General features: G+C 38.6%; 1 protein-coding gene across 2 annotated transcripts in view; it reads left to right on the top strand.

Moving 5' to 3' along the window:
- The first annotated feature begins 90 nt into the window (after nt 1-90).
- Nucleotides 91-16,634, top strand: part of LOC109931452 (protein strawberry notch homolog 2) — a 219,597-nt gene continuing 203,053 nt past the window's right edge. The window contains exon 1 of one of the 2 annotated variants that reach the window (XM_048614120.1): nt 91-225. The gene's annotated coding sequence lies outside the window, so the exon portion shown is untranslated. Of the gene's footprint in view, nt 226-608; nt 963-16,634 lie in introns of those variants that run through there. The other variant, XM_048614121.1, reaches the window with a different exon arrangement.

Below are 16,634 nucleotides of genomic sequence, written 5' to 3'. Positions count from 1 at the left end.
CCCCATATTCCCCCCGCCCCATTCCCACTCTCCCGGGGCCTATCCCTGTCTCCCTGCTGCCAAGCCTGACGTCACCCACAGGAAGCAGTGTCTCGGGGAGTAATGGCGGCCCAACAGGAAGTTCCCTGAGTTCGGGGCTGACAGGGAAGCGCCGCCCGAAGCACAGGCAACTCATGGATTGAAACGGCCGAACTTGCGGCATTTATTCTCCTCCTTCTCGCACAGGTTAGTACCTGACGCCTTTTTGTTTTCGCTGAGCGGAGGAAGGGAGAGGCAGGCGGCGCACTGGCCGCCGAACATTGACAGTAAATTTAGCGGCAGGCTGTGTAGGCCCCTCGCTAATCTCCCGCAGACTCCCGTCTGTAACTTTCAGTATCTCCAACCACAGCTTCTCCCGATTTTCAAACAAAAGCAACAACTTTTAAAAAATGCTTATGAAGTTGAATTTGTACTATCGCGCTGAATACTCTCGTGTTGTGGTGGTGACTTTAACTCTTTTGAAACGACGTCCGAGACGTGTTGACGTTTCTTTTTGTTAAAGTTTGACCCAGTCCAGCTGAGAAAAAGTTCACTTTTGTTTTTGTCTCTTTTAAAGTTTCTTCCATCGCCCCTTCCCAGAGAATGTGGTCCTGGAAGTATCGAATTTAAGTCAACTCATAATTTACAATTGAAACAATTTGTTAACAGCGCAGGGAAGTGATCTCATCGAGATGATCTGACAAGGATTCTATTGTGCAAACATTAGGGATTTTATTGGTACAAACAGTCGGAGAAGACGATCTCTGGCGTCCAACACTAGGAAGCAGTTTAAGTTTTTCTGCCGTTTTATGCTTCATCAAAGTGAACTATCGTGGAGTTTTTTTTAAGAAAAGAGATCCAATTCTATCTGGATGCAGTTCCACAAAAAACAGCCCAAGTTTACCTGGTCCTTTTTCAATCGTTTATTTATCAGAAAACGTCTGGTGAGCGTCAAACGTCGAGAAATTAGAAGATAATTGTGTGATAACGTTGAAAAGCTATTATGGGCACTCCCTCCTTGTTAGCTTTAGATTGTTCTTTAATCTTGTAACTTTTATTTCCGCTTATCGGCACTGCATCGTGTTGGGTGGGATCGATTCTAAGTGAACATGGAAAAGCAAAAAAAAAATCCGTTCGGCGTCTTTATTCAAAGTTGAATCAAAGGGTTGGATTATGTTTTTAGGGACTAATTTGTTCTAAACTGAAATATATGGGTACTTAGTCAAACTGTGTCATTTGCTTCCCTAAACCATATTAATTTTCGACGAAAAAGTAGTCCTACGAAATAACCAATCGACTTAAGTTTGGCGAGATGAGTTGGCATCAGTAGTACTGTTTAATTTGGGAAGTTTTTGTTAGTTATATTGTGCATCGGAACCAATTCTACTGGGTCATACCTATGAACGGTAAACTTTAGTCACTTTGTTTTTTTTTGTCTGTGAAATATCTTCTTGTGCGATATGATGAAAAGTAACCGGATATTTTGATCAGCTTCTTCCAACGAAGACAAATTTGGCACCCCAATGTCCTGTTTGTATTGGACGTGCAACGTTCTTGAGTGAAGCGGGTTCCGTGTGCCAGCTGACCTTTTAAAATACCATAAGATCTCTTAAGGCACTGCGACCTAGACAAGTAGACTCGATTTTGTGAAGCTGGGAAAACTTGCGAAGCCGCTTAATTTCACACAATTTGTGCTATTCCCCGTTGCACGAGTACAAGTTAGGATTGAGTTCGTGCAAAACTCGAAAACACCAGTTGCTCTCACCTTCTATTGACCTACTTTCCCCAGGGAGAACCTGTAACTTTCTTTGTCTCTGTTGTAGTACTCCAAAGAGCACAACAGTATTGTATTCCCATGGCAGCATTGAATAATTGAACAGTTCAATCCTGATATGATTTGTTAAAAAAATTGAATCTGGGTATGTAAGCTACAGCAGCTTGCTTCCCATATGGTATACTTTTACTGCTGCATTAGAGTTTGTTTTTTTAAAGTAGATTCAAGTTGATATTTGTAAATAGTAAAACAAACTCAATTTGTTATGAGGTAATGCTCATTCGAAAAGACAGTGCAGACATGATGGGCTAAGTTGTATGTTCTGTGATTCTGTGATAGTATCATTGCCAGTGTATTCTTCTGGCAGAAGTAATAAGCTTAATTTTGTGAAATCACATTTTTCTTGGATCTTGTTAGAGCAGAATGCAAATTCATTAAATTTAAATATCCTACATCAGACTATTTCTAATCTTTTAATACTGTTTTAAAAACATGACTCCTGAATATATATTGATCAATATATATTCAGAAAACAGAAATGATCACTTCTGCAATGCATAATTGCAGCTGATTCTTTTTAAATTCAGGCTGATTTCTTAATTTTGCTTGAAGCACTTAGGTTAAATATAGTCCTTTTAACGTGACCTCTGCAAAATTACAAATCAGCACTTGTTGACCTGATTTTAAAATTAAGTTTACTATAAAACACAGCATTTCATATACCAATGTTTACAGGGCTATGGGCAAAGAGAAAGGAGTGGAATAATCATTTCAGATAATTGGTAGAGGGATGATGGGCAGTATGGCCTTGTCTAATGTGTGAGTCCATGAGCATCTTTGTTATTCAATAAAAATATTAATAAACCTGATCTGATGATATAGAACAAATGGAAAATATAGCCATAAGCAGTTTTAGTATTGTCTGTCTTATGGTCTCATTTATTGTGATCTTTATCTTGATTTTAGACTTTGATTTTTATTCTTACTTGAAAGAGCCAGCGGTTTGTTAACAAAATTATGAAACATTAACATTTTCTGTCTCTTTTATCTGAAAAGTTTTCAATTCAAAATTAAAATCTAGCAAGGAATTCCTGACCCTTGGCTGCTCCAAGCAGGCCGTTTAATATGTTTATTGTAAATAATGTGCGGCTTACAGGCTCTGTAGTGTCGTTCCCACCCTTCCTCTTCAAAGCCACTTTTAGTTTCATAATTCTACATATGTCTGTCTTGCACCTTGTTGCCCTTTTATCACAGATGATATGTTTATCTGGGGTTTAAATTTCTTACTGTTTACATGACCACTAACATCTAAATAGACTGTTGAACATTTAAGACAAAATAGCCCACATCCACCCTGCTGCTACAAATAGCTAATTTAGATTGGTATTGTTTTACTGTTGTGAATCAGAGAAGGTTATAGTTTAAACAAAAACTCTTGAATTGCGAACAGAGCATTCCAACCAACACAAAACTGGGGAGTAGGTTAGCGGTGCCTCATTTTAGCATGGCCACCCACTTTTGTTGCAAGCTGAAGCTAGTTACACATGGACATATTCGTACATGTACATTTGCAATAAGTGTATTAATTACTGGGTTGCAGTAAGGTGGGTAGAAACCTCATTACTTTTGTACAAAAGTGTAAATACCATAGTATTTATGGTAAAATTGAAATAGCCAAATAAAGTTATTAGTTTCTGGAAGATTTGAAACTGATTAGTTTGGCATCAGCTCAATTCTTAGTTTTGTTTTGGAGTATTGCACTATAACATGTTATAAATCACAGTGACAACAGCTAGTAATTTGGTGTCTTTAACATGAAGCATTCCAAAGTGCTTCATAGCATTAATGTAAAGCAAAATATGGTATTGAGCCACAAGGGATTTTAGGATAGGTTATCAAAAACTTGGTTAAAGAGGTAGGTTTAAAAGATTTTGTTTCCTTTAGGAAAAAAGAGGAAAAGCAAGGTAGTCAGACAGGGAGATTAGAGATATCCAGGGATTAGGGGCAGAAAACATAGTTAACATTGGAGGGATTAAAATTGAAGATGCCCAAGACACTGGGATGAAATGAGTACGGATATCTCTACCACGGCTGTGGTAGGACTGGAGGAGATTACAGAGATGAGGAGTAACAAGGCCACAAAGGCTTTTGAAAACTAGATGAAGAGTTTTCAAAATCAAAGCATTGCCAGACTAGGAACCAGTGGAAATTAGTGAGCACAAGATTGATAAGTGAACGAATGATGGTGTGAGTTAAGATACTGACTCCTGACAGTTGAAAGACTTGAAGTTTACAGAGGGTAGAATGCGAGTGACCGTTAAGGAATGCATTTGGATTGTCAAATCTGAAGGTGTCAAAGATGTGGATGAGGGTTTCAGCAGTAGTTGAATTGGCCAGTGGTTGAAATAGAGAAATGTTCCAAGAGAAAGTTGTTTAAAACGTCTCCTTATTCTGCTGGTTTGTTTGGTCCATCTAAGTTGCGAAACAGGGTTATTACTTTGTGTCAGCTTTCAGATGAAATTTCCAGTAATGGGACATGCATTTACTGCTCTGTAGTATACCCCTTGATGCTTCAGAACCTGGCGCAGTCTTCCTTTGATGAAAGTTCTACTGCTAAACTTGCGTGATATAGGAAATGGTAAAGGGATCAAGCTGGTGCAAGAGAGAGTTATCTTTTGAGGTTTTGCTTGAGATACCTTCATTATTGTTGCAGGGTAGTGGAAGTTTTACTCTGCATCTGGTTGTAGTACATCTATGCTTGAAATCCTACTATCCAATGTGTTTAAAAATTCTGGCTTAGGTCTGTGTCATGCTTGGTGGGCTTGACAATAAAGTAGAGCAAAAATACAGTTATCTCTGCCTTCAGGATACAAAACAAAAGTCTTAGAAAACTGTCTGCAACATAAACAATGTGATATCCATCATTGTTCTTCTGAGGTCAACTGCATTTTTGTATGACAGACATGTCTGCTAGCAATTGGATCATGGCTTTTACAGTATCTGTAGCAGCCACGCAAGAAATAAGCCTTTCATTTAGTCTCTTTTTCATTAAATTTAAACCCAAGCCACAGAGGTGAAAAAAGGCAATCCTGAGAATATTATTTTTGGGACAACAAGGTGCAGAGCTGGATGAGCACAGCAGGCCAAGCAGCATCATAGGAGCAGGAAGGCTGACATTTTGGGCCTAGACCCTTCATCAGAAATGGGGGAGGGGAAGGGGGTTCTGAAATAAATAGGGAGAGAGGGGGAGGCGGATAGAAGATGGATGGTGAAGAGGAAACAGACAGGTCAAAGAGGCGGGGTGGAGCCAGTAAAGGTGAGTGTAGGTGGGGAGGTAGGGAGGAGATAGGTCAGTCCAGGGAGGACGGACAGGTCAAGGGGGCCGGATGAGGTTAGTAGGTAGGAGATGGGGGTGCGGCTTGAGGTGGGAGGAGGGTATAGGTGGGAGGAAGAACAGATTAGGGAGGCGGGGACGAGCTGGGCTGGTTTTGGGATGCGGTGGGGGGAGGGGAGATTTTGAAGCTTGTGAAATCCACATTGATACCATTGGGCTGCAGGGTTCCCAAGCGGAATATGAGTTGCTGTTCCTGCAACCTTCGGGTGGCATCGTTGTGGCACTGCAGGAGGCCCAGGATGAACGTGTCGTCTGAGGAATGGGAGGGGTAGTTGAAATGGTTCGCGACTGGGAGGCCTACACTCACCTTTACTGGCTCCATCCCCGCCTCTTTGACCTGTCTGTTTGCCCTCCACCTATCTTCTCCTCTATCCATCCTCTATCTGCCTCCCCCTCTCTCCCTATTTATTTCAGAACCCCCTTCCCCTCCCCCATTTCTGATGAAGGGTCTAGGCCGGAAACGTCAGCCTTCCTGCTCCTATGATGCTGCTTGGCCTGCTGTGTTCATCCAGCTCTGCGCCTTGTTGTCTCAGATTCTCCAGCATCTGCATTCCTACTATTTCTAATATTATTTTTGGTACTGTTTTAAACCTTACTAATTCAAGTTAAACAAACCAGGAGTTTATGAACTAGAGAGAACACAGTATAGAGCTGGAGGAACACAGGAGACCAGGCAGCACCAGAGGAGCGGGAAAGTTGATGTTTCAGGTTGGGGCCCTTCTTTTATGAACTGATGTTTATGAACCTAAACAATCATGATGTAATTTGGATGGACAATGACAAAATTAGATGTTTGTTTGCTAAAAGAAATCAACTTGGAAAGCAGAAAATCTCCTAACATAACCAATATTTTACTCTTGAGAACTAATTATTTTGAGAGATAATGGGAGACTTGCAATGTACTGAAATTGAGATTAACATCAGCAATATGATTGTAAACTTTAGTGAATTAGCCTGTATTAACGTGATACCTCAACATCAGTCGGGTCATTTTTTTGTCATTATTAACATCGTCTCATTGTCTGGACGCAGTCAGTGTCTAAACATTGCTCATTGTTGCCAACCCCAGTTCCATTTAGATCTGAAAGCACAAAGTATCTTGAATTTATTATCAATGTTCTTAAAGAAATGAGCAAAGAATTTCAATCAAACTGAGCATTTCAGTTAATTTATATATTCCTGTTGATTTTCTTTGAATTTATTTTGTAAATTAGTTTATCTAAAAGTGTTATTCACTATCTTTGATAATGTTGAGAGAGCTGTATTAATATTTACATTTGAAACTGAAATACATCATATATTTAGTACATGCATGATACATTATATTATCAGGTCCATCTTAATAATTTCTTGATGCTAATAACACGGGGGAGGCAATTGCCTCATGGTAATATCACTGGACTGTTAATCCAGAGACCCAGATAACATTTTGGGGACTCGGATTTGAATCTCGCCAAGGCACATGGTGGAATTTGAATTCGGTAAATATCTGGCATTAAGAATCTAATGATGACTGTGAATCCATTGTTGATTGTTGGAAAAACTTGCCTGGTTCACTTTAGGGGAGGAAACTGCCATCCTTACCTGATCTGGCCTAAGGTGACTCCAGACCCACATCAATGTGGTTGACTCTTTATTGCCCTCTGGGCAATAAATGCTGCCTAGCCAGCGAAACCCTCATCCCGTGTATGAATAAAAAAAAAAAAAATTTTCTTAGTGATACATTATATGCTGATAGAAACATTCTAAAACACACTGAAATAGTTTTTTTTCCTCAATGAAAAGGTATATTTCATCTTGTTTTTAAAGCAATGTGCTCTTAAGTGAGTAGCTTATGCTTGTCAGTGGTCCACTGGTGGTAGCTGACTTCCAGGACCAGGTTCAATTGGCTGTTCTTTATCCATGTGTCAATGCAGTGTGTTAGCATGTCACTCGACCATGAGAAGCATTTTAATTGAATTTAATCATGTCCTTGTTAGGCAACCACATACATGTGTCACCAGATAATTGTCAGAATAAGGAACTATGGCTTTCTTGTTCAACACTGGAGCATGGAGATCAGTTGTAAAACTTAGTTCCCACCCAGATATGGTTGAACTGAAAGCAACAGTGATCCAACTTGGAACTTCTTGTTGACTTGATGCAGTACTTTTATCCAGTGTGTATCTGGTGTGATCTAGATGATTTAGCTAATTAAATTTTAATTAGTGATGTGGAAATTGGTGCAGTGTGATTTTTATGATGAATTTCTAAATTTATTTGTAAAACTCCATTTTATTCCCAGTATAAGTAAAACAGCTAAGCAATCAGATTAATGTACTTGTGTACTGGACAGCACATGCCACTGAAGAATATTAGCAGAGTTGACTGTTTGGCCGCCTTGAAAATAAGGTTTTAAAAGTTGCTGGGTTAATTTACTTGTCTTTTCCTCTTCCTATACCCCGCCGCCCCCCCCGCAACTAACGGTGAAATTTCATTACCGCTAAGAGAATATAAGCACAGTTTGTCAACTACTATGATATGATTTACAAGTCTTGTATTAAACAAATAATCTTAATAAGCTCCCATTTTATTGGCATAATTTAATATTTTTGTCTAAAGAAATGGAGAGTGTCACTTCCTTGATTGTAGAGGCATTGCCTGTTGTAGCACATTGTTAAACAGGTATTCAGTTTCAGTTGTTTTTTTTTAAGTATGTTGATTCATTTGGAGCAACAAGTGAAGTGCTAGAGTTGCTTTCTGTGTTATTGTCAATGAAGATTTCGTTGCTCACTGCGATCCATTGGTTTCCATAATGTATGACTCTGACTCTTAAGTTCTGTTGTAACAAGGTTCACAGCTTAGCTTTAGTATTATTTGAGTGAATTATTGGGTATTTCCAAGAAAGAAGATAAGCTAGGAGTGGCAAGATGAAAAATAGAAAAGAAATATCACAGAGACATAGTGTCATTTGTGTGATGAAGGTTTGTAATATGTTAGGTGGGAACTTGGGTTCGAAGTAAGAGGTAAAATAGGTTTTTTAAATTCTGTGAAAGTAATTTTTTAACGGGGTTAGAAATTCATTTTTTTCAATGCAGTGGGTTCAAACATCATTATCAAGAAATCGATGACCAAGAACTGGTGAGATAATTGCCAGAGTGTCTTTTAAGTTGAGCTTTTAGAGAGACCCATGTTCAGAATCAGGTTCAGTTCAGAAGAAAAGATCCATATCGGCAGATGCATTGTCTACCAGTCTGAAAATAGCTAAAGTAACTATAAAAACAGTTCTGTGTTGCTTTTCATGTAGAGTTCAGTGAGAATAGTTGGTGAACTATCCTGTGTATGTGTCTGGGGGAGAAATGGAAAGAATCACATCTGGCAGATGTGCAGACATGTGCCAAAACGAAATGCTTGTGACCTTCAGTTGAGTAAGAAATTTTCAAGTTAAGGAGCTATACTTCACTGGGTATGGGTGTCTGTGAAGCATATTGCTGGGGAGAACAGTGTTGCATGCCTCTTTTTCCTGTTCTTAATGTATTTCCAATTGCCTTTTATAACTTTGTTCTTTCTTTTTCTTTTGTGAAGTAATTTTGTTATTTTGTTAAAAGAACAGCAGCCTCCAGTGACTAATCAACACAGTAACCAAGGTGCAAAAATTAAAAGTTATGGTCCATCAAGCCTGCTCTCAGAATCAGTTAGCCATTTCTTTCTGGAGTATTGTATTTCACTTACAGCAGTAAATCTTTAGGAAAAATATATTGACCTTGGGGAATGGCACAGTTTGATTTTCGGGCTTAGAGTTACATATGACAACCGGTGACATAACATGGTCTGTATTCTCTTAAATTTAGGAGATTGATGTCTAATTTACTTGAGTCAGAGGTCACACGACCCCAGGTTGTAGTCCAACAGGTTTATTTGAAATCTCAAGCTTTCGAAACGCTGCCCCTTCATTGGGTTGCCTCTACTTCAAAGGAGCAACACATTGAAAGCTTGTGATTTCAAATAAACCTGTTGAGCTATAACCTGGTGTCATGTGACTTCTGACTATGTCCACCCTGGTCCAACACCGGCAGCTCCACTCCATAATTTACTTGAAGTATTCAAAATGTGGGATTTCATTCTTCTCGATACAGAGAAACAATTAGTTCCCATGAGAAAATCAATAATAAGTGGCACAATAGTAAAATTCAAGTTGGTTATCTATAATTAAATCAGGAATCACTGTGGATAATTGAAGTCTGGAACTTGCTGTCCCCAAAAGTCTTTGTGTACTGGGTTGACTCAAACTTTAAAGACTGAAATTAATAGATTTACGTTGGGTATGGATACCGAGAAATATGGAGCAGATGCTGGTGTACGGAGTTGAGGTATAGTGCTGGAATCAGATTGAATGGCAGAATGGCTGAAGGGCTAAATGAGCTCTTCCTGTACCTTTGTACCTATTATAACCACTGGAGAAACGGATGTGGAATGTCTGGTCCCAATAATTTTCCTGTTGATTCAGTTTAAAAATGATGTAATACTGACTCTGCAGTCAATTATCGTATCTTGGTTTCACATTACTGAAGGATCAAAATTTTTAGCACTGTACGATGAGGTTCATTTTTAATTTTGCTTCCATTTTTAGAATTAATTAAAATTTTAAAATTAAATAAACCTAAATGGAAAACTATAGAGAAATTGATCACTGAAAATAGTTTAAGTAATGCAACAAAATTATTTTTATGGTTCATAGGCCTAGGTCCATCTATAGTACCTAGTACAAGCTCAAGTTTCAGTCTTCCTTTTGAAATAGGACACTTCAAGTCATTAAAACAAAGTGAGATTACGCAGCATTGTAGCTGACACCATAGAATTTTGGAATATGTCATAGGATCTGGTGTATAGATTGTCCCCTTCTGCATGTTTTTGTTTCTTTAAATATATTTGAAAAGCATAAATTGAAGAACATTAAATCTTAAATGAAAACAAAATTGTTCGATGAAACGTTTTATCTCATTAAAAAGTATTCTTGGTTAAGTGGTTATCCTTAAGTTCAGGCAAAACTAATAAACTGATCATTGGAAGAATAAGTGACAAGAAGTGCATAATTAATGTTCAGATTAAAAAGTGAAATTACTGCAAATATAACAGCATCAATGAGAAAAAAAAAAGGTGAACATTTGTGTTGAACACTCTTTGAACTTTCTGAGAGTCCTACCTAAACTATTAAATTTTCCATCAATTGTATTATCTGACTGATTCAGAATTGTATTCTTTTCTGCTTTTAATCCAGCATCTCCATACTAATTGGTACGCATTCCCAACATAAATCTATTCATTTCTGTCTTTAAAGCTCAAGTTGACCCAGTATACTAAAATTGGTACATGGCTTTCTTTTCTACAAGTGAAATTGTGATTTTTGGCACGTTTTTGTGGATTTTTTAATTCTTTCTTGAGACACAGGTGTCATTGGCTGTCCATCTCAAGTTGCCATGAGAATGTGATGGTGGGCTGCCATGAACCGCTGCAGTCCAAGTGCTGAAGGTTGACCCACCATACCGTTAGGGAGGGAACTTCAGGATTTTGGCCCAATGACAGTGAAAAGACATTGATATATTTCCAAGTCAGGTTGGTGAGTGGCTTGGATGGGAATATGCAGGTGGTGGTGGTGTTCCTATGTATCTGCTGCCCTTGCCGCCTCCTAGATGGAAGTGGTTATGGGTTTGGAAGGTGCTGACGAAGGATCGTCAGTGAATTTTTGCAGTGCATCTTGTAAATAGTGCAGACTGCTGCTATTAAGCATTGGTGGTGGCGGGAGTGGATGTTTGTGAATGCAGTGTCTGTCAAGCTTCTTGAGTATTGTTGGAGCTGCACCCATCCAGACAAGTGGAAGGTATTTCATCACACTTCTGCCTTGTACCTTGTTGGTGGTGGACAGGCTTTGGTATGTATGGTTGATTGCCTAAGCAGTCTTTATAGCAATATGAGCAATATCAGTATCGCAGAAAAGATGCCATAATTTGACCATTATGATCGATGAATAACTTGATGTTGACTTCAAGTAATGAAGAAGCAGCACAAGTATAGAACTAATATCTGTTGTACTTGGACTGCTGAAAGAGGGAAAACATTAATTAGTTGCATTCACATCACTGGTACTGAAATATGAGTGTGAATTCCAGATATCATAGATTGTGGAGTATACGAAATGGCTATCTGCATCATTTGAGCTTAGTAATATAGGGTACAACACATTTAAAAACACACTTCTGAAAAGGCTGCAAACTTCATGCAATTTGTAGTAAGTATGAGCTAGAGTATTTTTTTTTTATCGGGAGCCAAGAGGAAATAAATGTTTTGCCCATCTTTTTTGAGCTGCTGCCAGTGATTTCTAAGAATCTCTGCTTAGCTCAGTGCCAGGTCTATCTTTGCCCATTTATACCTGACCATTTCATACTACCAGCCTCATATCTTTATTTGGATATCTAAGTAGCCCCTTGCTAGAAATAGGCAAGTATATGGATTGTGCATTTAAAAATTATATCAGGGAAGCGTTGGTTTCCTCCTCCTGATTACTAAAGTTTAACTGCTTCCCTTCAGTTTTTCGAGTGAGAAATGAAGAACTGTCAATTAAAACTTGTTACCCTGATTTTCTTTTCCTTTTGTACATCTTGTCTCAGTACATAGACAGTTCTTGCCTTTTTAGTCTTTCCTTCCCCCTATAATCTTAAGGAAGTTTAAACTTAAGCCTAGTGTTACCTAATCACTGCTTGGTTTATTGTTGCTCATCTCATTTTTCTTCAACCATATTGGCCTTTGAACTGCAACCTTTTGCTTTTCACCTCGTGTTAAAATAAAAGTACTTGTTCAGGCAGTTTTCACTTGATGTGCACCTCAGTAACACAATGGCTGGCTGATCAGTATAGCAGGCATTGCAATATCTGTGTAGTCTGATCTATCTGGTGTAATTTTCATTGGACGTATTTAATGTTTTCTCAATGGCTTATATGCAGTTGGTGACATTGTGACTTTGGGTGGTTTTGTTGAAATGGCTGCTAGAGCGACATGGTCACTTTACTAGGATGCTGTTTCTTATACATGTGCAGTACTTTTTGTGACGTAATTGTGTTTACTTAGTTTAAGAAACAAAATCCTTATTCTTCTGTTAAAATGTCAGTTAACTGAATTTGATGTTTTAACCATCAGATGTAGCAAACTGCAAGTCCTGTGCTAACAATTATTGCTTAATATATAATTTCGTGGTTTAAAAAAAATTCCCCCAACTCTTTAAACCTGTGCACTGATACTTTTTAATCAGCTTGTTCAGAGATGTTATTGTATATCTCTGGAACAGGTGGGATTTTAACTGGAGTCTTTTGGCGCAGAGGGAGAGATACTACCATTGTGCCACAAGAGGCCCTGAAAACCTAGGCATATTCTAAATTTCTTTAATTCGTTAATGAGATATGACTGTCAATGACTGGGCCAGCAATTGCAGCTCAACCCTAGTTGCTTGTGAGAAGGCGGTGGTGAGCTTGAACCATTACAGTCCATTTGGTGACAGTAGACCTACAGTGCTGTTAAGCAGAGTGTGCCAAGTTTTTGATCCAGCGATACTGAAGCAATGGCAATATATTTCCAAGTTAGAGATAACAAGGTGTAGAGCTGGATGAACACAGCAGTCCAAGCAGCATCAGAGGAGCAGGAAAGCTGACGTTTCGGGCCTAGACCCTTCTTCAGGATTTCCAAGTTAGGATGGGTAATGGCTTGGAGTGCTTGCAGATTGTTGTTGTATTTCTCATGTATCTACTGCCCTGTCTTTCTTGATGGTAGTGGCCATGAGTTTAGAAGATGCTGTTTAAGGAACCATGTTGAATTTCTGCAGTGCACTTTGTAGATGATAAGGTGAGGGAGTGAATGTTGAAGATGTGATGCAAGTTGAGCTAGCTGTTTCGTCCTGGATGATGTCAAGCCGTTTGAGTTGCACTCATTCAGGCAAGTGGGAAGTGTTCCACGGTGGACAGGCTTTGGTGAGTCAGGAGGTGAATTACTCACTGCAGGATTCCTAGCCTCTGATGTGTTCTTGTAACAAGTGTTATTTGACCAGTTTAAGAAATTTTAAAGTGTTGTTACTGTATCAAATTTCATGATTGAGGGTAAGCACTAAAGAATAATGGGTTGAATTCCCATTGCACCCAATGTTCTTAAGTATTCATCATCAGTGATACAGGAATTGCCAGTTATTAACTTAGGAATTACCATACAATAAAAGAATATCTAAACTGGGATGGCCAAGTGCTAATTTTTTGTGATGAGTTTGTGAAGTAAGAGCTTCATGTCTTTTATTACTTCGGAATAGTGAACAAGATGGCACGATGCTGTTACATGCAGTTTATGGAGGGACAATGCACCTTGAACAATAATTTCTGGATTTGTTTTAACTGCATGTATGCATTCATTGGAAATTGCTGTTGGATTTCCACATAAATAATACTGAACAGCACAAGCCTCAGAGTAATTCTCCCAGCGAGTCCAGCCTTTGGTTCAAATAGATTGAAATTAGAAAACAATTACGATAATGTTTCCAAATGCAGGAGGCTTTATAAATGACATTTAACAAATATTTGTGTGCGTGAGTTCATGAAATAGTTTTCTCTCTGTTATGCTTGGTGGATTCATGCTTTCATTAAATTTTAAGGGGCTTTTTATACACTGTTTGTATTACTGTCTGGTAATCCTGGTGTCTTAGGTTTAGACTCAATACACTTCTGAGTATTCTCATTTCTGCAAATTTGGGGTTACAGATTTGTTTCCTTTTGGTGTTTGTTTCTCAAGTTAGAAATATTGTGTAAACTGAAGAAGGCAACAAGGGATTCTGAGGAAGTCTACAAGGCCATAAAATGTCTGTCTGCCTCTCTGAGGCACGGCATGTAACTCTCACCATGAGCAATGTTTTGAGAATTCTAAACATCACAACCAATTGCATACAATGTACTACACAGAAACAGGTCATTCATATTTTGCTTTCTATTTATGATTCATATAAGCATCTCTGTTTCTGTGCTTCAGTTAACTATGTAAGCAAAAATGCTTTATTCCTTTCACTCCCATGTGTTTTTCTAGCTTCCCCTTAAATATATCCTGTGTGAGTTGCCTTAACTGCTACATGTAATTGAGAGTTCAGTACTCTAACAAGTCTCTTGGTATAGCAATTTCTTCTAAATTTGTTACTGAACTGTTGAATATCTTGAATTTATGGCCCCTAGATTGATCTCACCTCACCCCTGACAAGAGATTACAGCTTCTCCAAGCCTAACCTAAAATACCATCTCAAAATCTTAAACACCCACTTCACTTCTGTATTTCTGGAGAAAAGGTCCAGGCCATTTCAATGATTGATTTAAGTATAACCTCTCAGTTGTAGAGTCGTAGAGACAAAAAGCACGAAAACAGACCCTTCAGTCCAACTCGTCCACGCCGACCATGTTTCCCAAAAGAAGCTAGTCCCGCTTGCCTGCATTTGGTTCATATCCATCTAAACATTTCCTATTCATGTACCTGTCCAAATGTCTTTTAAAGGTTGTAACTACCCGCATCTACCACTCACTGTGACAGTTCTTTCCACATACAAACCACTCTGTGTGAAAAAAGGTGCTCCTCTGGTCCCTTTTAAATCTTCCTCCTCTCACAATAAAAATATGCCTCCTAGTTTTAAACTCCCCCACCCTTTGCTATTCACCTTTCTGTGCCTGTCATGATTTTATAAACCTCTATTAGGTCATTCCTCAACCTTCTACATCCACGAAGTGTAGAAAATAGAAAATTTCCTGAAGTGAGTTCAAATTGATTTATTTTTTGTTTGTTGTTTTCCTGTTTGGAAGTCTAAAATGTAGTTTCCAGATCTAATGGTAGTCTCCACAAGAGTATAAGATGTAGGAACAGAAGTAGGCCATTTGGCCCATTAAATCCATGCTGCTGTTCAGTGAGATCATGGCTGATCTGATAATCCTCAACCTTATTTTCCGTCATGATTCTTGATTTCCTTATTGATTAAAAAAAACTGCCTATCTCAGCCTTGAATAAGTTATTGACCCTGTCTTTTAACCAACTTCTAACCCATGCTGCCAAGAACTTATTCCAAATATTTCTGATTTGCTAACAGACTTGCCACCTGGCACTGTACCAAATGCTTCCTGAAAGTCCAGATATATTACATCCTCAACACTATCCTCATCCACTTGCTGTGTCGCCTCATCAAAGAGCTCAATCGAGTTTGTCAGTCATGACCTTGACAAAGCCATGTTGACTGTCTAGTATTAACTTATTTTTCTCTGTATATATGTTTACTTTAACCTGTATTATGGCCTCCATCAGTTCTCCCACTATTGATGTCAAGCTAACAGGTCTGTAGTTTGCTGGGTTATCTTTCTTAAACAATGACATCACATTTGCAATCCTCCAGTCACCCAGGAATAATCCTGCGTTCAGAGAGGCTGGAAAATGTCTGTCAACAGCTGCACAATTTGCTCCCTTACCCATCTCAGCAATCTAAAATATATCCCAGCCGGGCCTAGCGACTTCTCTACTTACAATCTTGTCAACCTATTTAGCACCTCTTCTTTAACTATCATTATACTGCTCAACTGTTTGACACCCACAATTTCAACTGGGCCATTGTCACCATAAGACCAAAGCAAGGTACTCATTTAGTACCTCTGCCATACCCTTTGCTTCAGTGAGCAGCTTACCCTCCCTGTTTCGTATGAGCCCCACCCTATCCTTTACTAATTCTTTACTATTAATATGTTTGAAGAACATTTTACTATTTGTTTTAGCACAGCCTGCCATTCCATCCACATGCTTCCTCTTAGCCTTTGTTATTCCAGCCTTAGCCTCTTTCCTGCATTTGAGATACTCTTCTTGATTTCTGTTGCTAATAGTATTCCAGTATGCATCATATGCCTCCTTTTTCTTCCTTATTTCTTATCAATATCCTTAAAGTGACATATCTTTGGCTAGATCTTGGGGATTTAAAAAAAAACACATGAACAAAGATGGACAGGCGCTCAAATTTCTTAAAATAACATGCTCTCCCTCTGCTACTTACAGTCAATATACAATATCAGAAATAAAATATATTTGGGGAAAAGATGGATTTTCTTGTTTTCTTTTCATTTTTAGATTCAGCTATAAAACAAATTGGAAGCTTTGCAGTCATATTGGTTTCTGCCTGTTTTCTTATAAATTGTACTGTACAGAGAGAACTGTTTGCTTTCAGATTATTTCAGAAGTCCTACCACTTTGCGTTTATGTTTGTCAAATAATCTTGCCAGACTTATCAGCATTGTTGCAGCTCTGGCGAGGAAACTCCGCGTCTGAAAGCACTGAAATGGATTCTCAAAAGTAGAGCAAAATTGTGAGACAACAAGGTGCAGGGCTGGATGAACACAGCAGGCCAAGCAGCATCATAGGAGCAGAGAGGCT

Source organism: Rhincodon typus, chromosome 29 (genome assembly GCF_021869965.1).
Source record: "Rhincodon typus isolate 14 chromosome 29, sRhiTyp1.1, whole genome shotgun sequence".
NCBI lineage: Eukaryota > Metazoa > Chordata > Chondrichthyes > Orectolobiformes > Rhincodontidae > Rhincodon > Rhincodon typus.
This window is presented reverse-complemented; position numbering and strand designations above follow the sequence as displayed.